The sequence below is a fragment of the Rhipicephalus microplus genome, unplaced genomic scaffold, assembly GCF_043290135.1.
Source record: "Rhipicephalus microplus isolate Deutch F79 unplaced genomic scaffold, USDA_Rmic scaffold_13, whole genome shotgun sequence".
Lineage (NCBI taxonomy): Eukaryota > Metazoa > Arthropoda > Arachnida > Ixodida > Ixodidae > Rhipicephalus > Rhipicephalus microplus.
Window position 1 is genome coordinate 3,674,780 of NW_027464586.1, and position 22,380 is coordinate 3,697,159.

The following is a 22,380-nucleotide window of genomic DNA, read 5'->3' on the forward strand; positions in this document are numbered from 1 at the left end:
GCAGGACTGTCTCCGTGACGCAAGTGGCTATGCGATCGGCTGTTAACTGAAAGGTTGGAGGTTGCAGCCCTCCCGGGAGTGGTGTGTTGCTTTTTTTGGGCTGATAGCTAAGAAGATATGTTCTGATGGTGGTGAGAGTGGAGCACGACTGTCTCCGTGGCGCACTTTGCTATCGCGATCGGCTGTTAACCGAAAGGTTGGAGGTACGAGCCCACACGTTGGTGGTGCGGCACTTTTTTTTCTTTGGGCTGATAGCTCTGAAGAAATGTTCTGACGGTGGTGAGAGTGGAGCACGACTGTCTCCGTGGCGCAATTGGCTATGCGAAAGGCTGTTAACCGGAAGGTTGGAGGTTCGAGCCCTCCCGGGAGTGGTGTGTTGCTTTTCTTTCTTTGGGCTGATAGCTTTGAAGATATGTTCTGATGGTGGTGAGAGTGGAGCAGGACTGTCTCCGTGGCGCAATTGGCTAGCGCGATTGGCTGTTAACCGAAAGGTTGGAGGTACGAGTCCACCCGGTGGTGGTGCGGCGCTTTTTTTTCTTTGGGCTGATCGCTTTGAAGATATGTTCTGATGGTGGTGAGACTGGAGCACGACTGTCTCCGTGGCGCAATAGGCTAGCGCGATCGGCTCTTAACCGAAAGGTTGGAGGTACGAGCCCTCCAAGGAGTGGTGTGTTGCTTTTTATTCTTTGGGCTGATAGCTTTGAAGATATGTTCTGATGGTGGTGAGAGTGGAGCACGACTGTCTCCGTGGCGCAATCGGCTAGCGCGATCGGCTGTTAACCGAAAGGTTAGAGGTACGAGCCCACCCGGTGGTGGTGCGGCGCTTTTTTTTGGGCTGATAGCTCTGAAGAAATGTTCTGACAGTGGTGTGAGTGGAGCACGACTGTCTCCGTGGCGCAATTGGCTAGCGCGATCGGCTGTTAACCGAAAGGTTGGAGGTTCGAGCCCTCCCGGGAGTGGTGTGTTGCTTTTTTTATTTTGGGCTGATAGCTTTGAAAATATGTTCTGATGGTGGTGAGTGTGGAGCAGGACTGTCCCCGTGGCGCAATTGGCTAGCGCGATGGGCTGTTAACCGAAAGGTTGGAGGTACGAGCCTACCCGGTGGAGGTGCGGCGCTTTTTTTTCTTTGGGCTGATAGCTTTGAAGATATGTTCTGAATGTGGTGAGAGTGGAGCACGACTGTCTCCTTGGCGCAATTGGCTAGCGCGATCGGCTGTTAACCGAGAGGTTGGAGGTTGGAGCCCACCCGGTGGTGGTGCGGCGATTTTTTTCCTTTTGGCTGATAGCTCTGAAGAAATGTTCTGATGGTGATGAGAGTGGAGCACGATTGTCTCCATGGCGCAATTGGCTATGCGATCGGCTGTTAACTGAAAGACTGGAGGTTCCAGTCCTCCCGGGAGTGGTGTATTGCTTTTTATTCTTTGGGCTGATAGCTTTGAAGATATGTTCTGATGGTGGTGAGAGTGGAGCACGACTGTCTCCATGGCGCAATTGGCTAGCGCGATCGGCTGTTAACCGAAAGTTTGGAGGTACGAGCCCACCTGGTGGTGGTGTGGCGCTTTTTTTTCTTTGGGCTGATAGCTCTGAAGAAATGTTCTGACGGTGGTGAGAGTGGAGCACGACTGTCTTCGTGGCGCAATTGGCTATGCGATCGGCTGTTAACTGAAAGGTTGGAGGTTGGAGCCCTCCCGGGAGTGGTGTGTTGCTTTTTTTTTCTTTGGGCTGATAGCTTTGAAGATATGTTATCACGGTGGTGAGAGTGGAGCAGGACTGTCTCCGTGGCGCAATTGGCTAGCGCGATTGGCTGTTAACCGAGAGGTTGGAGGTACGAGCCCACCCGGTGGTGGTGCGGCGCTTTTTTTTCTTTGGGCTGATAGCTTTGAAGAAATGTTCTGATGGTGGTGAGAGTGGAGCACGACTGTCTCCGTGGCGCAATTGGCTAGCGCGGTCGGCTGTTAACCGACAGGTTGGAGGTTCGAGCCCTCCCGGGAGTGGTTTGTTGCTTTTTTTATTTTGGGCTGATAGCTTTGAAAATATGTTTTGATGGTGGTGAGTGTGAAGCAGGATTGTCTCCGTGACGCAATTGGCTAGCGCGATCGGCTGTTAATTGAAAGGTTGGAGGTACGAGCCCACACGGTGGTGGTGCGGCGCTTTTTTTCTTTGGCCTGATAGCTTTGAAGATATGTCCTGATGGTGGTGAGAGTGGAGCACGACTGTCTCCGTGGCGCAATTGGCTAGCGCGATCGGCTGTTAACCGAGAGGTTGGAGGTTCCAGCCCTCCCGGGAGTTGTGTGTTGCTTTTTTTTGGGCTGATAGCTTAGAAGATATGTTGTGATGGTGGTGAGAGTGGAGCACGACTGTGTCCGTGGCGCAATTTGCTATCGCGATCGGCTGTTAACCGAAAGGTTGGAGGTACGAGCCCACACGGTGGTGGTGCGGCACTTCTTTTTCCTTTGGGCTGATAGCTCTGAAGAAATGTTCTGACGGTGGTGAGAGTGGAGCACGACTGTCTCCGTGGCGCAATTGGCTATGCGAAAGGCTGTTAACCGAAAGGTTGGAGGTTCGAGCCCTCCCGGGAGTGGTGTGTTGCTTTTTTTTCTTTGGGCTGATAGCTTTGAAGGTATTTTCTCATGGTGGTGAGAGTGGAGCAGGACTGTCTCCGTGGCGCAATTGACTAGCGCGATTGGCTGTTAACCGAGAGGTTCGAGGTACGAGCCCACCCGGTGGTGGTGCGGCGCTTTTTTTTGGGCTGATAGCTTTGAAGAAATGTTCTGATGGTGGTGAGAGTGGAGCACGACTGTCTCCGTGGCGCAATTGGCTAGCGCGGTCGGCTGTTAACCGACAGGTTCCAGGTTCGAGCCCTCCCGGGAGTGGTGTGTTGCTTTTTTTATTTTGGGCTGATAGCTTTGAAAATATGCTTTGATGGTGGTGAGTGTGAAGCAGGACTGTCTCCGTGACGCAATTGGCTAGCGCGATCGGCTGTTAACCGAAAGGTTGGAGGTACGAGCCCACCCGGTGGAGGTGCGACGCTTTTTTTTCTTTGGCCTGATAGCTTTGAAGATATGTCCTGACGGTGGTGAGAGTGGAGCACGACTGTCTCCATGGCGCAAGTGGCTATGCGATCGGCTGTTAACTGAAAGGTTGGAGGTTCCAGCCCTCCCGGGAGTGGTGTGTTGCTTTTTTTTGGGCTGATAGCTTAGAAGATATGTTCTGATGGTGGTGAGAGTGAAGCACGACTGTCTCTGTGGCGCAATTTGCTATCGCAATCGGCTGTTAACCGAAAGGTTGGCGGTACGAGCCCACACGGTGTTGGTGCGGCACTTTTTTTCCTTGGGCTGATAGCTTTGAAGATATGTTTTGATGGTGGTGAGAGTGGAGCACGACTGTCTCCGGGGCGCAATAGACTAGCGCGATCGGCTGTTAACCGAAAGGTTGGAGGTACGAGCCCTCCCGGGAGTGGTGTGTTGCTTTTTATTCTTTGGGCTGATCGCTTTGAAGATATGTTCTGATGGTGGTGAGAGTGGAGCACGACTGTCTCCGTGGCGCAATTGGCTAGCGCGATCGGCTGTTAACCGAAAGGTTGGAGGTTCGAGCCCTCCCGGGAGTGGTGTGTTGCTTTTTTCATTTTGGGCTGATAGCTTTGAAAACATATTCTGATGGTGGTGAGTGTGGAGCAGGACTGTCTCCGTGGCGCAATTGCCTAGCGCGATCAGCTGTTAACGAGGTACGAGCCTACCCGGTGGAGGTGTGGCGCTTTTTTTTCTTTGGGCTGATAGCTTTGAAGATATGTTCTGATGGTGGTGAGAGTGGAGCACGACTGTCTCCTTGGCGCAATTGGCTAGCGCGATCGGCTGTTAACCGAGAGGTTGGAGGTTGGAGCCCACCCGGTGGTGGTGCGGCGATTTTTTTCCTTTTGGCTGATAGCTCTGAAGAAATGTTCTGACGGTGGTAAGAGTGGAGCACGATTGTCTGCATGGCGCAATTGGCTATGCGATCGGCTGTTAACTGAAAGGTTGGAGGTTACAGTCCTCCCGGGAGTGGTGTATTGCTTTTTTTTCTTTGGGCTGATAGCTTTGAAGATATGTTCTGATGGTGGTGAGAGTGGAGCACGACTGTCTCCGTGGCGCAATTGGCTAGCGCGATCAGCTGTTAACCGAAAGTTTGGAGGTACGAGCCCACCCGGTGGTGGTGTGTTGCTTTTTTTGGGCTGATAGCTTAGAAGATATGTTCTGATGGTGGTGAGAGTGGAGCACGACAGTCTCCGTGGCGCAATTTGCTATCGCGATTGGCTGTTAACCGAAAGGTTGGAGGTACGAGCTCACATGGTGGTGGTGCGGCACTTTTTTTTTCTTTGGGCTGATAGCTCTGAAGAAATGTTCTGACGGTGGTGAGAGTGGAGCACGACTGTCTCCGTGGCGCATTTGGCTATGCGAAAGGCTGTTAAAAGGAAGGTTGGAGGTTCGAGCCCTCCCGGGAGTGGTGTGTTGCTTTTTTTTCTTTTGGCTGATAGCTTTGAAGATATGTTCTCATGGTGGTGAGAGTGGAGCAGGACTGTCTCCGTGGCGCAATTGGCTAGCGCGATTGGCTGTTACCGAGAGGTTGGAGGTACGAGCCCACCCGGTGGTGGTGCGGCGCTTTTTTTTCTTTGGGCTGATAGCTTTGAAGAAATGTTCTGATGGTGGTGAGAGTGGAGCACGACTGTCTCCGTGGCGCAATTGGCTAGCGCGGTCGGCTGTTAACCGACAGGTTGGAGGTTCGAGCCCTCCCGGGAGTGGTGTGTTGCTTTTTTTTGGGCTGATAGCTTAGAAGTTATGTTCTGATGGTGGTGAGAGTGGAGCACGACTGTCTCCGTGGCGCAATTTGCTATCGCGATCGGCTGTTAACCGAAAGGTTGGAGGTACGAGCCCACATGGTGGTGGTGCGGCACTTTTTTTTCTTTGGGCTGATAGCTCTGAAGAAATGTTCTGACGGTGGTGTGAGTGGAGCACGACTGTCTCCGTGGCGCAATTGGCTAGCGCCATCGGCTGTTAACCGAAAGGTTGGAGGTTCGAGCCCTCCCGGGAGTGGTGTGTTGCTTTTTTTATTTTGGGCTGATAGCTTTGAAAATATGTTCTGATGGTGGTGAGTGTGGAGCAGGACTGTCTCCGTGGCGCAATTGGCTAGCGCGATGGGCTGTTAACCGAAAGGTTGGAGGTACGAGCCTACCCGGTGGAGGTGCGGCGCTTTTTTTTCTTTGGGCTGATAGCTTCGAAGATATGTTCTGAATGTGGTGAGAGTGGAGCACGACTGTCTCCTTGGCGCAATTGGCTAGCGCGATCGGCTGTTAACCGAGAGGTTGGAGGTTGGAGCCCACCCGGTGGTGGTGCGGCCATTTTTTTCCTTTTGGCTGAGAGCTCTGAAGAAATGTTCTGACGGTGATGAGAGTGGAGCACGATTGTCTCCATGGCGCAATTGGCTATGCGATCGGCTGTCAACTGGAGGGCTGGAGGTTCCAGTCCTCCCGGGAGTGGTGTATTGCTTTTTTTCCTTTGGGCTGATAGCTTTGAAGATATGTTCTGATGGTGGTGAGAGTGGAGCACGACTGTCTCCGCGGCGCAATTGGCTAGCGCGATCGGCTGTTAACCGAAAGTTTGGAGGTACGAGCCCACCTGGTGGTGGTGTGGCGCTTTTTTTTCTTTGGGCTGATAGCTCTGAAGAAATGTTCTGACGGTGGTGAGAGTGGAGCACGACTGTCTTCGTGGCGCAATTGGCTATGCGATCGGCTGTTAACTGAAAGGTTGGAGGTTGGAGCCCTCCCGGGAGTGGTGTGTTGCTTTTTTTTGGGCTGATAGCTTTGAAGATATGTTATCACGGTGGTGAGAGTGGAGTAGGACTGTCTCCGTGGCGCAATTGGCTAGCGCGATTGGTTGTTAACCGAGAGGTTGGAGGTACGAGCCCACCCGGTGGTGGTGCGGCGCTTTTTTTTCTTTGGGCTGATAGCTTTGAAGAAATGTTCTGATGGTGGTGAGAGTGGAGCACGACTGTCTCCGTGGCGCAATTGGCTAGCGCGGTCGGCTGTTAACCGACAGGTTGGAGGTTCGAGCCCTCCCGGGAGTGGTTTGTTGCTTTTTTTATTTTGGGCTGATAGCTTTGAAAATATGTTTTGATGGTGGTGAGTGTGAAGCAGGATTGTCTCCGTGACGCAATTGGCTAGCGCGATCGGCTGTTAACCGAAAGGTTGGAGGTACGAGCCCACACGGTGGTGGTGCGGCGCTTTTTTTCTTTGGCCTGATAGCTTTGAAGATATGTCCTGATGGTGGTGAGAGTGGAGCACGACTGCCTCCGTGGCGCAATTGGCTAGCGCGATCGGCTGTTAACCGAGAGGTTGGAGGTTCCAGCCCTCCCGGGAGTTGTGTGTTGCTTTTTTTTTGGGCCGATAGCTTAGAAGATTTGTTGTGATGGTGGTGAGAGTGGAGCACGACTGTGTCCGTGGCGCAATTTGCTATCGCGATCGGCTGTTAACCGAAAGGTTGGAGGTACGAGCCCACACGGTGGTGGTGCGGCACTTTTTTTTCTTTGGGCTGATAGCTCTGAGGAAATGTTCTGACGGTGGTGAGAGTGGAGCACGACTGTCTCCGTGGCGCAATTGGCTTTGCGAAAGGCTGTTATCCGGAAGGTTGGAGGTTCGAGCCCTCCCGGGAGTGGTGTGTTGCTTTTTTTCTTTGGGCTGATAGCTTTGAAGGTATTTTCTCATGGTGGTGAGAGTGGAGCAGGACTGTCTCCGTGGCGCAATTGACTAGCGCGATTGGCTGTTAACCGAGAGGTTCGAGGTACGAGCCCACCCGGTGGTGGTGCGGTGCTTTTTTTGGGCTGATAGCTTTGAAGAAATGTTCTGATGGTGGTGAGAGTGGAGCACGACTGTCTCCGTGGCGCAATTGGCTAGCGCGGTCGGCTGTTAACCGACAGGTTGCAGGTTCGAGCCCTCCGGGGAGTGGTGTGTTGCTTTTTTTATTTTGGGCTGATAGCTTTGAAAATATGCTTTGATGGTGGTGAGTGTGAAGCAGGACTGTCTCCGTGACGCAATTGGCTAGCGCGATCGGCTGTTAACTGAAAGGTTGGAGGTACGAGCCCACCCGGTGGAGGTGCGACGCTTTTTTTTCTTTGGCCTGATAGCTTTGAAGATATGTCCTGACGGTGGTGAGAGTGGAGCACGACTGTCTCCATGGCGCAAGTGGCTATGCGATCGGCTGTTAACTGAAAGGTTGGAGGTTCCAGCCCTCCCGGGAGTGGTGTGTTGCTTTTTTTTTGGGCTGATAGCTTAGAAGATATGTTCTGATGGTGGTGAGAGTGGAGCACGACTGTCTCCGTGGCGCAATTTGCTATCGCAATCGGCTGTTAACCGAAAGGTTGGCGGTACGAGCCCACACGGTGTTGGTGCGGCACTTTTTTTCTTTGGGCTGATAGCTTTGAAGATATGTTCTGATGGTGGTGAGAGTGGAGCACGACTGTCTCCGTGGCGCAATTGGCTAGCGCGATCGGCTGTTAACCGAAAGTTTGGAGGTACGAGCCCACCCGGTGGTGGTGCGGCGCTTTTTTTTCTTTGGGCTGATAGCTTTGAAGAAATGTTCTGATGGTGGTGAGAGTGGAGCACGACTGTCTCCGTGGCGCAATTTGCTATCGCGATCGGCTGTTAACCGAAAGGTTGGAGGTACGAGCCCACATGGTGGTGGTGCGGCACTTTTTTTTTCTTTGGGCTGATAGCTCTGAAGAAATGTTCTGACGGTGGTGTGAGTGGAGCACGACTGTCTCCGTGGCGCAATTGGCTAGCGCGATCGGCTGTTAACCGAAAGTTTGGAGGTTCGAGCCCTCCCGGGAGTGGTGTGTTGCTTTTTTTGTTTTGGGCTTAGAGCTTTGAAAATATGTTCTGATGGTGGTGAGTGTGGAGCAGGACTGTCTCCGTGGCGCAATTGGCTAGCGCGATCGGCTGTTAACCGAAAGGTTGGAGGTACGAGCCTACCCGGTGGAGGTGCGGCGCTTTTTTTTCTTTGGGCTGATAGCTTTGAAGATATGTTCTGATGGTGGTGAGAGTGGAGCACGACCGTCTCCTTGCGCAATTGGCTAGCGCGATCGGCTGTTAACCGAGAGGTTGGAGGTTGGAGCCCACCCGGTGGTGGTGCGGCGATTTTTTTCCTTTTGGCTGATAGCTCTGAAGAAATGTTCTGACGGTGGTGAGAGTGGAGCACGATTGTCTCCATGGCGCAATTGGCTATGCGATCGGCTGTTAACTGAAAGGTTGGAGGTTCGAGTCCTCCCGGGAGTGGTGTATTGCTTTTTTTTCTTTGGGCTGATAGCTTTGAAAATATGTTCTGATGGTGGTGAGAGTGGAGCACGACTGTCTCCGTGGCGCAATTGGCTAGCGCGGTCGGCTGTTAACCGACATGTTGGAGGTTCGAGCCCTCCCGGGAGTGGTGTGTTGCTTTTTTCATTTTGGGCTGATAGCTTTGAAAATATGTTTTGATGGTGTTGAGTGTGAAGCAGGACTGTCTCCGTGACGCAATTGGCTAGCGCGATCGGCTGTTAACCGAAAGGTTGGAGATACGAGCCCACCCGGTGGAGGTGCGGCGCTTTTTTTTCTTTGGCCTGATAGCTTTGAAGATATGTCCTGATGGTTGTGAGAGTGGAGCACGATTGTCGCCGTGGCGCAATTGGCTAGCGCGATCGGCTGTTAACTGAGAGGTCTGAGGTTCCAGCCCTCCCGGGAGTGCTGTGTTGCTTTTTTTTGGGCTGATAGCTTAGAAGATTTGTTCTGATGGTGGTGAGAGTGGAGCATGACTGTCTCCGTGGCGCAATTTGCTATCGCGATCGGCTGTTAACCGAAAGGTTGGAGGTACGAGCCCACATGGTGGTGGTGCGGCACTTTTTTTTCTTTGGGCTGATAGCTCTGAAGAAATGTTCTGACGGTGGTGAGAGTGGAGCACGACTGTCCCCGTGGCGCAATTGGCTATGCGAAAGGCTGTTAACAGGAAGGTTGGAGGTTCGAGCCCTCCCGGGAGTGGTGTGTTGCTTTTTTTTCTTTGGGCTGATAGCTTTGAAGATATGTTTTCATGGTGGTGAGAGTGGAGCAGGACTGTCTCCGTGGCGCAATTGGCTAGCGCGATTGGCTGTTACCGAGAGGTTGGAGGTACGAGCCCACCCGGTGGTGGTGCGGCGCTTTTTTTCTTTGGGCTGATAGCTTTGAAGAAATGTTCTGATGGTGAAGAGAGTGCAGCACGACTGTCTCCGTGGCGCAATTGGCTAGCGCGGTCGGCTGTTAACGGACAGGTTGGAGGTTCGAGCCCTCCCGGGAGTGGTGTGTTGCTTTTTTTATTTTGGGCTGATAGCTTTGAAAATATGTTTTGATGGTGGTGAGTGTGAAGCAGGACTGTCTCCGTGACGCAATTGGCTAGCGCGATCGGCTGTTAACCGAAAGGTTGGAGGTACGAGCCCACCCGGTGGACGTGCGGCGCTTTTTTTTCTTTGGCCTGATAGCTTTGAAGATATGTCCTGACGGTGGTGAGAGTGGAGCACGACTGTCTCCATGGCGCAAGTGGCTATGCGATCGGCTGTTAACTGAAAGGTTGGAGGTTCCAGCCCTCCCGGGAGTGGTGTGTTGCTTTTTTTGGGCTGATAGCTTAGAAGATATGTTCTGATGGTGGTGAGAGTAGAGCACGACTGTCTCCGTGGCGCAATTTGCTATCGCGATCGGCTGTTAACCGAAAAGTTGGAGGTACGAGCCCACATGGTGGTGGTGCGGCACTTTTTTTTTCTTTGGGCTGATAGCTCTGAAGAAATGTTCTGACGGTGGTGTGAGTGGAGCACGACTGTCTCCGTGGCGCAATTGGCTAGCGCGATTGGCTGTTAACCGAAAGGTTTGAGGTTCGAGCCCTCCCGGGAGTGGTGTGTTGCTTTTTTTATTTTGGGCTTAGAGCTTTGAAAATATGTTCTGATGGTGGTGAGTGTGGAGCAGGACTGTCTCCGTGGCGCAATTGGTTAGCGCGATCGGCTGTTAACCGAAAGGTTGGAGGTACGAGCCTACCCGGTGGAGGTGCGGCGCTTTTTTTCTTTGGGCTGATAGCTTTGAAGATATGTTCTGATGGTGATGAGAGTGGAGCACGACTGCCTCCTTGCGCAATTGGCTAGCGCGATCGGCTGTTAACCGAGAGGTTGGAGGTTGGAGCCCACCCGGTGGTGGTGCGGCGATTTTTTTTCTTTTGGCTGATAGCTCTGAAGAAATGTTCTGACGGTGGTGAGAGTGGAGCACGATTGTCTCCATGGCGCAATTGGCTATGCGATCGGCTGTTAACTGAAAGGTTGGAGGTTCGAGTCCTCCCGGGAGTGGTGTATTGCTTTTTTTTCTTTGGGCTGATAGCTCTGAAGAAATGTTCTGACGGTGGTGAGAGTGGAGCACGACTGTCTTCGTGGCGCAATTGGCTATGCGATCGGCTGTTAACTGAAAGGCTGGAGGTTGGAACCCTCCCGGGAGTGGTGTGTTGCTTTTTTTTCTTTGGGCTGATAGCTTTGAAGATATGTTCTCATGGTGGTGAGAGTGGAGCAGGACTGTCTCCGTGGCGCAATTGGCTAGCGCGATTGGTGTTAACCGAGAGGTTGGAGGTACGAGCCCACCCGGTGGTGGGTCGGCGCTTTTTTTTGGGCTGATAGCTTTGAAGAAATGTTCTGATGGTGGTGAGAGTGGAGCACGACTGTCTCCGTGGCGCAATTGGCTAGCGCGGTCGGCTGTTAAGCGAGAGGTCTGAGGTTCCAGCCCTCCCGGGAGTGGTGTGTTGCTTTTTTTGGGCTGATAGCTTAGAAGATATGTTCTGATGGTGGTGAGAGTGGAGCACGACTGTCTCCGTGGCGCAATTTGCTATCGCGATCGGCTGTTAACCGAAAGGTTGGAGGTACGAGCCCACATGGTGGTGGTGCAGCACTTTATTTTTCTTTGGGCTGATAGCTCTGAAGAAATGTTCTGACGGTGGTGAGAGTGGAGCACGACTGTCTCCGTGGCGCAATTGGCTATGCGAAAGGCTGTTAACAGGAAGGTTGGAGGTTCGAGCCCTCCCGGGAGTGGTGTGTTGCTTTTTTTTCTTTGGGCTGATAGCTTTGAAGATATGTTCTCATGGTGGTGAGAGTGGAGCAGGACTGTCTCCGTGGCGCAACTGGCTAGCGCGATTGGCTGTTACAGAGAGGTTGGAGGTTCGAGCCCTCCCGGGAGTGGTGTGTTGCTTTTTTTTCTTTGGGCTGATAGCTTTGAAGAAATGTTCTGATGGTGGTGAGAGTGGAGCACGACTGTCTCCGTGGCGCAATTGGCTAACGCGGTCGGCTGTTAACCGACAGGTTGGAGGTTCGAGCCCTTCGGGAGTGGTGTGTTGCTTTTTTTATTTTGGGCTGATAGCTTTGAAAATATGTTTTGATGGTGGTGAGTGCGAAGCAGGACTGTCTCCGTGATGCAATTGGCTAGCGCGATCGGCTGTTAACCGAAAGATTGGAGGTACGAGCCCACCCGGTGGACGTGCGGCGCTTTTTTTTCTTTGGCCTGATAGCTTTGAAGATATGTCCTGACGGTGGTGAGAGTGGAGCACGACTGTCTCCATGGCGCAAGTGGCTATGCGATCGGCTGTTAACTGAAAGGTTGGAGGTTCCAGCCCTCCCGGGAGTGGTGTGTTGCTTTTTTGGGGCTGATAGCTTAGAAGATATGTTCTGATGGTGGTCAGAGTGGAGCACGACTGTCTCCGTGGCGCAATTTGCTATCGCAATCGGCTGTTAACCGAAAGGTTCGAGGTACGAGCCCACGCGGTGGTGGTGCGGCACTTTTTTACTTTGGGCTGATAGCTCTGAAGAAATGTTCTGACGGTGGTGAGAGTGGAGCACGACTGTCTCCGTGGCGCAATTGGCTATGCGAAAGGCTGTTAACCGGAAGGTTGGAGGTTCGAGCCCTCCCGGGAGTGGTGTGTTGCTTTTTTTTCTTTGGGCTGATAGCTTTGAAGATATTTTCTGATGGTGGTGAGAGTGGAGCAGGACTGTCTTCGTGACACAATTGGCTAGCGCGATCGGCTGTTAACCGAAAGGTTGGAGGTACGAGCCCACCCGGTGGAGGTGCGGCGCTTTTTTTTCTTTGGGCTGATAGCTTTGAAGATATGTCCTGATGGTGGTGAGAGTGGAGAACGACTGTCTCCGTGGCGCAATTGGCTAGCGCGATCGGCTGTTAACCGAGAGGTTGGAGGTACGAGCCCTCCCGGGAGTGATGTGTAGCTTTTTTTTATTTTGGGCTGATAGTTTTGAAAATATGTTTTGATGGTGGTGAGTGTGGAGCAGGACTGTCTCCGTGACGCATTTGGCTAGCGCGATCGGCTGTTAACCGAAAGGTTGGAGGTACGAGCCCACCCGGTGGAGGTGCGGCGCTTTTTTTTCTTTGGACTGAGAGCTTTGAAGATATGTCCTGATGGTGGTGAGAGTGGAGCACGACTGTCTTCGTGGTGTAATTGGCTAGCGCGATCGGCTGTTAACCGAGAGGTTGGAGGTTCGAGCCCACCCGGTGGTGATGCGGCGATTTTTTCCCTTTGGGCTGATAGCTCCGAAAAAATGTTCTGACGGTGGTGAGAGTGGAGCACGACTGTCTCCATGGCGCAAGTGGCTATGCGATCGGCTGTTAACTGAAAGGTTGGAGGTTGCAGCCCTCCCGGGAGTGGTGTGTTGCTTTTTTTGGGCTGATAGCTAAGAAGATATGTTCTGATGGTGGTGAGAGTGGAGCACGACTGTCTCCGTGGCGCAATTTGCTATCGCGATCGGCTGTTAATCGAAAGGTTGGAGGTACGAGCCCACACGTTGGTGGTGCGGCACTTTTTTTTCTTTGGGCTGATAGCTCTGAAGAAATGTTCTGACGGTGGTGAGAGTGGAGCACGACTGTCTCCGTGGCGCAATTGGCTATGCGAAAGGCTGTTAACCGGAAGGTTGGAGGTTCGAGCCCTCCCGGGAGTGGTGTGTTGCTTTTCTTTCTTTGGGCTGATAGCTTTGAAGATATGTTCTGATGGTGGTGAGAGTGGAGCAGGACTGTCTCCGTGGCGCAATTGGCTAGCGCGATTGGCTGTTAACCGAAAGGTTGGAGGTACGAGTCCACCCGGTGGTGGTGCGGCGCTTTTTTTTCTTTGGCCTGATCGCTTTGAAGATATGTTCTGATGGTGGTGAGACTGGAGCACGACTGTCTCCGTGGCGCAATAGGCTAGCGCGATCGGCTCTTAACCGAAAGGTTGGAGGTACGAGCCCTCCAAGGAGTGGTGTGTTGCTTTTTATTCTTTGGGCTGATAGCTTTGAAGATATGTTCTGATGGTGGTGAGAGTGGAGCACGACTGTCTCCGTGGCGCAATCGGCTAGCGCGATCGGCTGTTAACCGAAAGGTTAGAGGTACGAGCCCACCCGGTGGTGGTGCGGCGCTTTTTTTTGGGCTGATAGCTCTGAAGAAATGTTCTGACAGTGGTGTGAGTGGAGCACGACTGTCTCCGTGGCGCAATTGGCTAGAGCGATCGGCTGTTACCCGAAAGGTTGGACGTTCGAGCCCTCCCGGGAGTGGTGTGTTGCTTTTTTTATTTTGGGCTGATAGCTTTGAAAATATGTTCTGATGGTGGTGAGTGTGGAGCAGGACTGTCCCCGTGGCGCAATTGGCTAGCGCGATGGGCTGTTAACCGAAAGGTTTGAGGTACGAGCCTACCCGGTGGAGGTGCGGCGCTTTTTTTTCTTTGGGCTGATAGCTTTGAAGATATGTTCTGATGGTGGTGAGAGTGGAGCACGACTGTCTCCGTGGCGCAATTGGCTAGCGCGGTCGGCTGTTAACCGACAGGTTGGAGGTTCGAGCTCTCCCGGGAGTGGTTTGTTGCTTTTTTTTATTTTGGGCTGATAGCTTTGAAAATATGTTTTGATGGTGGTGAGTGTGAAGCAGGATTGTCTCTGTGACGCAATAGGCTAGCGCGATCGGCTCTTAACCGAAAGGTTGGAGGTACGAGCCCTCCAAGGAGTGGTGTGTTGCTTTTTATTCTTTGGGCTGATAGCTTTGAAGATATGTTCTGATGGTGGTGAGAGTGGAGCACGACTGTCTCCGTGGCGCAATCGGCTAGCGCGATCGGCTGTTAACCGAAAGGTTAGAGGTACGAGCCCACCCGGTGGTGGTGCGGCGCTTTTTTTTGGGCTGATAGCTCTGAAGAAATGTTCTGACAGTGGTGTGAGTGGAGCACGACTGTCTCCGTGGCGCAATTGGCTAGAGCGATCGGCTGTTACCCGAAAGGTTGGACGTTCGAGCCCTCCCGGGAGTGGTGTGTTGCTTTTCTTTCTTTGGGCTGATAGCTTTGAAGATATGTTCTGATGGTGGTGAGAGTGGAGCACGACTGTCTCCGTGGCGCAATTGGCTAGCGCGGTCGGCTGTTAACCGACAGGTTGGAGGTTCGAGCTCTCCCGGGAGTGGTTTGTTGCTTTTTTTTCTTTGGCCTGATCGCTTTGAAGATATGTTCTGATGGTGGTGAGACTGGAGCACGACTGTCTCCGTGGCGCAATAGGCTAGCGCGATCGGCTCTTAACCGAAAGGTTGGAGGTACGAGCCCTCCAAGGAGTGGTGTGTTGCTTTTTATTCTTTGGGCTGATAGCTTTGAAGATATGTTCTGATGGTGGTGAGAGTGGAGCACGACTGTCTCCGTGGCGCAATCGGCTAGCGCGATCGGCTGTTAACCGAAAGGTTAGAGGTACGAGCCCACCCGGTGGTGGTGCGGCGCTTTTTTTTGGGCTGATAGCTCTGAAGAAATGTTCTGACAGTGGTGTGAGTGGAGCACGACTGTCTCCGTGGCGCAATTGGCTAGAGCGATCGGCTGTTACCCGAAAGGTTGGACGTTCGAGCCCTCCCGGGAGTGGTGTGTTGCTTTTTTTATTTTGGGCTGATAGCTTTGAAAATATGTTCTGATGGTGGTGAGTGTGGAGCAGGACTGTCCCCGTGGCGCAATTGGCTAGCGCGATGGGCTGTTAACCGAAAGGTTTGAGGTACGAGCCTACCCGGTGGAGGTGCGGCGCTTTTTTTTCTTTGGGCTGATAGCTTTGAAGATATGTTCTGATGGTGGTGAGAGTGGAGCACGACTGTCTCCGTGGCGCAATTGGCTAGCGCGGTCGGCTGTTAACCGACAGGTTGGAGGTTCGAGCTCTCCCGGGAGTGGTTTGTTGCTTTTTTTTATTTTGGGCTGATAGCTTTGAAAATATGTTTTGATGGTGGTGAGTGTGAAGCAGGATTGTCTCTGTGACGCAACTGGCTAGCGCGATCGGCTGTTAACCGAAAGGTTGGAGGTACGAGCCCACACGGTGGTGGTGCGGCGCTTTTTTTCTTTGGCCTGATAGCTTTGAAGATATGTCCTGATGGTGGTGAGAGTGGAGCACGACTGTCTCCGTGGCGCAATTGGCTAGCGCGATCGGCTGTTAACCGAGAGGTTGGAGGTTCCAGCCCTCCCGGGAGTTGTGTGTTGCTTTTTTTTGGGCTGATAGCTTAGAAGATATGTTGTGATGGTGGTGAGAGTGGAGCACGACTGTCTCCTTGGCGCAATTGGCTAGCGCGATCGGCTGTTAACCGAGAGGTTGGAGGTTGGAGCCCACCCGGTGGTGGTGCGGCGATTTTTTTCCTTTTGGCTGATAGCTCTGTAGAAATGTTCTGACGGTGATGAGAGTGGAGCACGATTGTCTCCATGGCGCAATTGGCTATGCGATCGGCTGTTAACTGAAAGACTGGAGGTTCCAGTCCTCCCGGGAGTGGTGTATTGCTTTTTATTCTTTGGGCTGATAGCTTTGAAGATATGTTCTGATGGTGGTGAGAGTGGAGCACGACTGTCTCCGTGGCGCAATTGGCTAGCGCGATCGGCTGTTAACCGAAAGTTTGGAGGTACGAGCCCACCTGGTGGTGGTGTGGCGCTTTTTTTTCTTTGGGCTGATAGCTCTGAAGAAATGTTCTGACGGTGGTGAGAGTGGAGCACGACTGTCTTCGTGGCGCAATTGGCTATGCGAGCGGCTGTTAACTGAAAGGTTGGAGGTTGGAGCCCTCCCGGGAGTGGTGTGTTGCTTTTTTTTTCTTTGGGCTGATAGCTTTGAAGATATGTTATCACGGTGGTGAGAGTGGAGCAGGACTGTCTCCGTGGCGCAATTGGCTAGCGCGATTGGCTGTTAACCGAAAGGTTGGAGGTACGAGTCCACCCGGTGGTGGTGCGGCGCTTTTTTTTCTTTGGCCTGATCGCTTTGAAGATATGTTCGGATGGTGGTGAGACTGGAGCACGACTGTCTCCGTGGCGCAATAGGCTAGCGCGATCGGCTCTTAACCGAAAGGTTGGAGGTACGAGCCCTCCAAGGAGTGGTGTGTTGCTTTTTATTCTTTGGGCTGATAGCTTTGAAGATATGTTCTGATGGTGGTGAGAGTGGAGCACGACTGTCTCCGTGGCGCAATCGGCTAGCGCGATCGGCTGTTAACCGAAAGGTTAGAGGTACGAGCCCACCCGGTGGTGGTGCGGCGCTTTTTTTTGGGCTGATAGCTCTGAAGAAATGTTCTGACAGTGGTGTGAGTGGAGCACGACTGTCTCCGTGGCGCAATTGGCTAGAGCGATCGGCTGTTACCCGAAAGGTTGGACGTTCGAGCCCTCCCGGGAGTGGTGTGTTGCTTTTTTTATTTTGGGCTGATAGCTTTGAAAATATGTTCTGATGGTGGTGAGTGTGGAGCAGGACTGTCCCCGTGGCGCAATTGGCTAGCGCGATGGGCTGTTAACCGAAAGGTTGGAGGTACGAGCCTACCCGGTGGAGGTGCGGCGCTTTTTTTTCTTTGGGCTGATAGCTTTGAAGATATGTTCTGATGGTGGTGAGAGTGGAGCACGACTGTCTCCGTGGCGCAATTGGCTAGCGCGGTCGGCTGTTAACCGACAGGTTGGAGGTTCGAGCTCTCCCGGGAGTGGTTTGTTGCTTTTTTTTATTTTGGGCTGATAGCTTTGAAAATATGTTTTGATGGTGGTGAGTGTGAAGCAGGATTGTCTCTGTGACGCAATTGGCTAGCGCGATCGGCTGTTAACCGAAAGGTTGGAGGTACGAGCCCACACGGTGGTGGTGCGGCGCTTTTTTTCTTTGGCCTGATAGCTTTGAAGATATGTCCTGATGGTGGTGAGAGTGGAGCACGACTGTCTCCGTGGCGCAATTGGCTAGCGCGATCGGCTGTTAACCGAGAGGTTGGAGGTTCCAGCCCTCCCGGGAGTTGTGTGTTGCTTTTTTTTGGGCTGATAGCTTAGAAGATATGTTGTGATGGTTGTGAGAGTGGAGCACGACTGTCTCCTTGGCGCAATTGGCTAGCGCGATCGGCTGTTAACCGAGAGGTTGGAGGTTGGAGCCCACCCGGTGGTGGTGCGGCGATTTTTTTCCTTTTGGCTGATAGCTCTGAAGAAATGTTCTGACGGTGATGAGAGTGGAGCACGATTGTCTCCATGGCGCAATTGGCTATGCGATCGGCTGTTAACTGAAAGACTGGAGGTTCCAGTCCTCCCGGGAGTGGTGTATTGCTTTTTATTCTTTGGGCTGATAGCTTTGAAGATATGTTCTGATGGTGGTGAGAGTGGAGCACGACTGTCTCCGTGGCGCAATTGGCTAGCGCGATCGGCTGTTAACCGAAAGTTTGGAGGTACGAGCCCACCTGGTGGTGGTGTGGCGCTTTTTTTCTTTGGGCTGATAGCTCTGAAGAAATGTTCTGACGGTGGTGAGAGTGGAGCACGACTGTCTTCGTGGCGCAATTGGCTATGCGAGCGGCTGTTAACTGAAAGGTTGGAGGTTGGAGCCCTCCCGGGAGTGGTGTGTTGCTTTTTTTTCTTTGGGCTGATAGCTTTGAAGATATGTTATCACGGTGGTGAGAGTGGAGCAGGACTGTCTCCGTGGCGCAATTGGCTAGCGCGATTGGCTGTTAACCGAGAGGTTGGAGGTACGAGCCCACCCGGTGGTGGTGCGGTGCTTTTTTTTCTTTGGGCTGATAGCTTTGAAGAAATGTTCTGATGGTGGTGAGAGTGGAGCACGACTGTCTCCGTGGCGCAAATGGCTAGCGCGGTCGGCTGTTAACCGACAGGTTGGAGGTTCGAGCTCTCCCGGGAGTGGTTTGTTGCTTTTTTTTATTTTGGGCTGATAGCTTTGAAAATATGTTTTGATGGTGGTGAGTGTGAAGCAGGATTGTCTCTGTGACGCAATTGGCTAGCGCGATCGGCTGTTAACCGAAAGGTTGGAGGTACGAGCCCACACGGTGGTGGTGCGGCGCTTTTTTTCTTTGGCCTGATAGCTTTGAAGATATGTCCTGATGGTGGTGAGAGTGGAGCACGACTGTCTCCGTGGCGCAATTGGCTAGCGCGATCGGCTGTTAACCGAGAGGTTGGAGGTTCCAGCCCTCCCGGGAGTTGTGTGTTGCTTTTTTTTGGCTGATAGCTTAGAAGATATGTTGTGATGGTGGTTAGAGTGGAGCACGACTGTGTCCGTGGCGCAATTTGCTATCGCGATCGGCTGTTAACCGAAAGGTTGGAGGTACGAGCCCACACGGTGGTGGTGCGGCACTTCTTTTTCCTTTGGGCTGATAGCTCTGAAGAAATGTTCTGACGGTGGTGAGAGTGGAGCACGACTGTCTCCGTGGCGCAATTGGCTATGCGAAAGGCTGTTAACCGAAAGGTTGGAGGTTCGAGCCCTCCCGGGAGTGGTGTGTTGCTTTTTTTTCTTTGGGCTGATAGCTTTGAAGGTATTTTCTCATGGTGGTGAGAGTGGAGCAGGACTGTCTCCGTGGCGCAATTGACTAGCGCGATTGGCTGTTAACCGAGAGGTTCGAGGTACGAGCCCACCCGGTGGTGGTGCGGCGCTTTTTTTTGGGCTTATAGCTTTGAAGAAATGTTCTGATGGTGGTGAGAGTGGAGCACGACTGTCTCCGTGGCGCAATTGGCTAGCGCGGTCGGCTGTTAACCGACAGGTTCCAGGTTCGAGCCCTCCCGGGAGTGGTGTGTTGCTTTTTTTATTTTGGGCTGATAGCTTTGAAAATATGCTTTGATGGTGGTGAGTGTGAAGCAGGACTGTCTCCGTGACGCAATTGGCTAGCGCGATCGGCTGTTAACCGAAAGGTTGGAGGTACGAGCCCACCCGGTGGAGGTGCGACGCTTTTTTTTCTTTGGCCTGATAGCTTTGAAGATATGTCCTGACGGTGGTGAGAGTGGAGCACGACTGTCTCCATGGCGCAAGTGGCTATGCGATCGGCTGTTAACTGAAAGGTTGGAGGTTCCAGCCCTCCCGGGAGTGGTGTGTTGCTTTTTTTTGGGCTGATAGCTTAGAAGATATGTTCTGATGGTGGTGAGAGTCGAGCACGACTGTCTCTGTGGCGCAATTTGCTATCGCAATCGGCTGTTAACCGAAAGGTTGGCGGTACGAGCCCACACGGTGTTGGTGCGGCACTTTTTTTCTTTGGGCTGATAGCTTTGAAGATATGTTTTGATGGTGGTGAGAGTGGAGCACGACTGTCTCCGGGGCGCAATAGACTAGCGCGATCGGCTGTTAACCGAAAGGTTGGAGGTACGAGCCCTCCCGGGAGTGGTGTGTTGCTTTTTATTCTTTGGGCTGATAGCTTTGAAGATATGTTCTGATGGTGGTGAGAGTGGAGCACGACTGTCTCCGTGGCGCAATTGGCTAGCGCGATCGGCTGTTAACCGAAAGGTTGGAGGTTCGAGCCCTCCCGGGAGTGGTGTGTTGCTTTTTTCATTTTGGGCTGATAGCTTTGAAAACATATTCTGATGGTGGTGAGTGTGGAGCAGGACTGTCTCCGTGGCACAATTGGCTAGCGCGATCAGCTGTTAACGAGGTACGAGCCTACCCGGTGGAGGTGCGGCGCTTTTTTTTCTTTGGGCTGATAGCTTTGAAGATATGTTCTGATGGTGGTGAGAGTGGAGCACGACTGTCTCCTTGGCGCAATTGGCTAGCGCGATCGGCTGTTAACCGAGAGGTTGGAGGTTGGAGCCCACCCGGTGGTGGTGCGGCGATTTTTTTCCTTTTGGCTGATAGCTCTGAAGAAATGTTCTGACGGTGGTGAGAGTGGAGCACGATTGTCTGCATGGCGCAATTGGCTATGCGATCGGCTGTTAACTGAAAGGTTGGAGGTTACAGTCCTCCCGGGAGTGGTGTATTGCTTTTTTTTCTTTGGGCTGATAGCTTTGAAGATATGTTCTGATGGTGGTGAGAGTGGAGCACGACTGTCTCCGTGGCGCAATTGGCTAGCGCGATGAGCTGTTAACCGAAAGTTTGGAGGTACGAGCCCACCCGGTGGTGGTGTGTTGCTTTTTTTGGGCTGATAGCTTAGAAGATATGTTCTGATGGTGGTGAGAGTGGAGCACGACTGTCTCCGTGGCGCAATTTGCTATCGCGATCGGCTGTTAACCGAAAGGTTGGAGGTACGAGCTCACATGGTGGTGGTGGTGCGGCACATTTTTTTTTTGGGCTGATAGCTCTGAAGAAATGTTCTGACGGTGGTGAGAGTGGAGCACGACTGTCTCCGTGGCGCAATTGGCTATGCGAAAGGCTGTTAAAAGGAAGGTTGGAGATTCGAGCCCTCCCGGGAGTGGTGTGTTGCTTTTTTTTCTTTTGGCTGATAGCTTTGAAGATATGTTCTCATGGTGGTGAGAGTGGAGCAGGACTGTCTCCGTGGCGCAATTGGCTAGCGCGATTGGCTGTTACCGAGAGGTTGGAGGTACGAGCCCACCCGGTGGTGGTGCGGCGCTTTTTTTTCTTTGGGCTGATAGCTTTGAAGAAATGTTCTGATGGTGGTGAGAGTGGAGCACGACTGTCTCCGTGGCGCAATTGGCTAGCGCGGTCGGCTGTTAACCGACAGGTTGGAGGTTCGAGCCCTCCCGGGAGTGGTGTGTTGCTTTTTTTTGGGCTGATAGCTTAGAAGTTATGTTCTGATGGTGGTGAGAGTGGAGCACGACTGTCTCCGTGGCGCAATTTGCTATCGCGATCGGCTGTTAACCGAAAGGTTGGAGGTACGAGCCCTCCCGGGAGTGGTGTGTTGCTTTTTTTATTTTGGGCTGATAGCTTTGAAAATATGTTCTGATGGTGGTGAGTGTGGAGCAGGACTGTCTCTGTGGCGCAATTGGCTAGCGCGATGGGCTGTTAACCGAAAGGTTGGAGGTACGAGCCTACCCGGTGGAGGTGCGGCGCTTTTTTTTCTTTGGGCTGATAGCTTTGAAGATATGTTCTGAATGTGGTGAGAGTGGAGCACGACTGTCTCCTTGGCGCAATTGGCTAGCGCGATCGGCTGTTAACCGAGAGGTTGGAGGTTGGAGCCCACCCGGTGGTGGTGCGGCCATTTTTTCCCTTTTGGCTGATAGCTCTGAAGAAATGTTCTGACGGTGATGAGAGTGGAGCACGATTGTCTCCATGGCGCAATTGGCTATGCGATCGGCTGTTAACTGAAAGGCTGGAGGTTCCAGTCCTCCCGGGAGTGGTGTATTGCTTTTTTTCCTTTGGGCTGATAGCTTTGAAGATATGTTCTGATGGTGGTGAGAGTGGAGCACGACTGTCTCCGCGGCGCAATTGGCTAGCGCGATCGGCTGTTAACCGAAAGTTTGGAGGTACGAGCCCACCTGGTGGTGGTGTGGCGCTTTTTTTTCTTTGGGCTGATAGCTCTGAAGAAATGTTCTGACGGTGGTGAGAGTGGAGCACGACTGTCTTCGTGGCGCAATTGGCTATGCGATCGGCTGTTAACTGAAAGGTTGGAGGTTGGAGCCCTCCCGGGAGTGGTGTGTTGCTTTTTTTTTGGGCTGATAGCTTTGAAGATATGTTATCACGGTGGTGAGAGTGGAGTAGGACTGTCTCCGTGGCGCAATTGGCTAGCGCGATTGGTTGTTAACCGAGAGGTTGGAGGTACGAGCCCACCCGGTGGTGGTGCGGCGCTTTTTTTTCTTTGGGCTGATAGCTTTGAAGAAATGTTCTGATGGTGGTGAGAGTAGAGCACGACTGTCTCCGTGGCGCAATTGGCTAGCGCGGTCGGCTGTTAACCGACAGGTTGGAGGTTCGAGCCCTCCCGGGAGTGGTTTGTTGCTTTTTTTATTTTGGGCTGATAGCTTTGAAAATATGTTTTGATGGTGGTGAGTGTGAAGCAGGATTGTCTCCGTGACGCAATTGGCTAGCGCGATCGGCTGTTAACCGAAAGGTTGGAGGTACGAGCCCACACGGTGGTGGTGCGGCGCTTTTTTTCTTTGGCCTGATAGCTTTGAAGATATGTCCTGTTGGTGGTGAGAGTGGAGCACGACTGCCTCCGTGGCGCAATTGGCTAGCGCGATCGGCTGTTAACCGAGAGGTTGGAGGTTC

The 22,380-nt window shown here is 52.6% G+C and overlaps 5 non-coding genes across 5 annotated transcripts; all 5 read left to right on the forward strand.

The window, feature by feature from the left end:
- The first annotated feature begins 1,917 nt into the window (after nt 1-1,917).
- TRNAN-GUU (transfer RNA asparagine (anticodon GUU)) lies at nt 1,918-1,994 on the forward strand. The gene has a single exon. It is a non-coding gene; the product is annotated as a tRNA-Asn (tRNA).
- Nucleotides 1,995-4,697: 2,703 nt separating this feature from the next.
- TRNAN-GUU (transfer RNA asparagine (anticodon GUU)) lies at nt 4,698-4,774 on the forward strand. Its single transcript has one exon. It is a non-coding gene; the product is annotated as a tRNA-Asn (tRNA).
- Nucleotides 4,775-6,019: 1,245 nt separating this feature from the next.
- Nucleotides 6,020-6,096, forward strand: TRNAN-GUU (transfer RNA asparagine (anticodon GUU)). The gene has a single exon. It is a non-coding gene; the product is annotated as a tRNA-Asn (tRNA).
- Nucleotides 6,097-20,850: 14,754 nt separating this feature from the next.
- On the forward strand, nt 20,851-20,927 carry TRNAN-GUU (transfer RNA asparagine (anticodon GUU)). Its single transcript has one exon. It is a non-coding gene; the product is annotated as a tRNA-Asn (tRNA).
- Nucleotides 20,928-22,025: 1,098 nt separating this feature from the next.
- On the forward strand, nt 22,026-22,102 carry TRNAN-GUU (transfer RNA asparagine (anticodon GUU)). Its single transcript has one exon. It is a non-coding gene; the product is annotated as a tRNA-Asn (tRNA).
- Nucleotides 22,103-22,380: the final 278 nt, after the last annotated feature.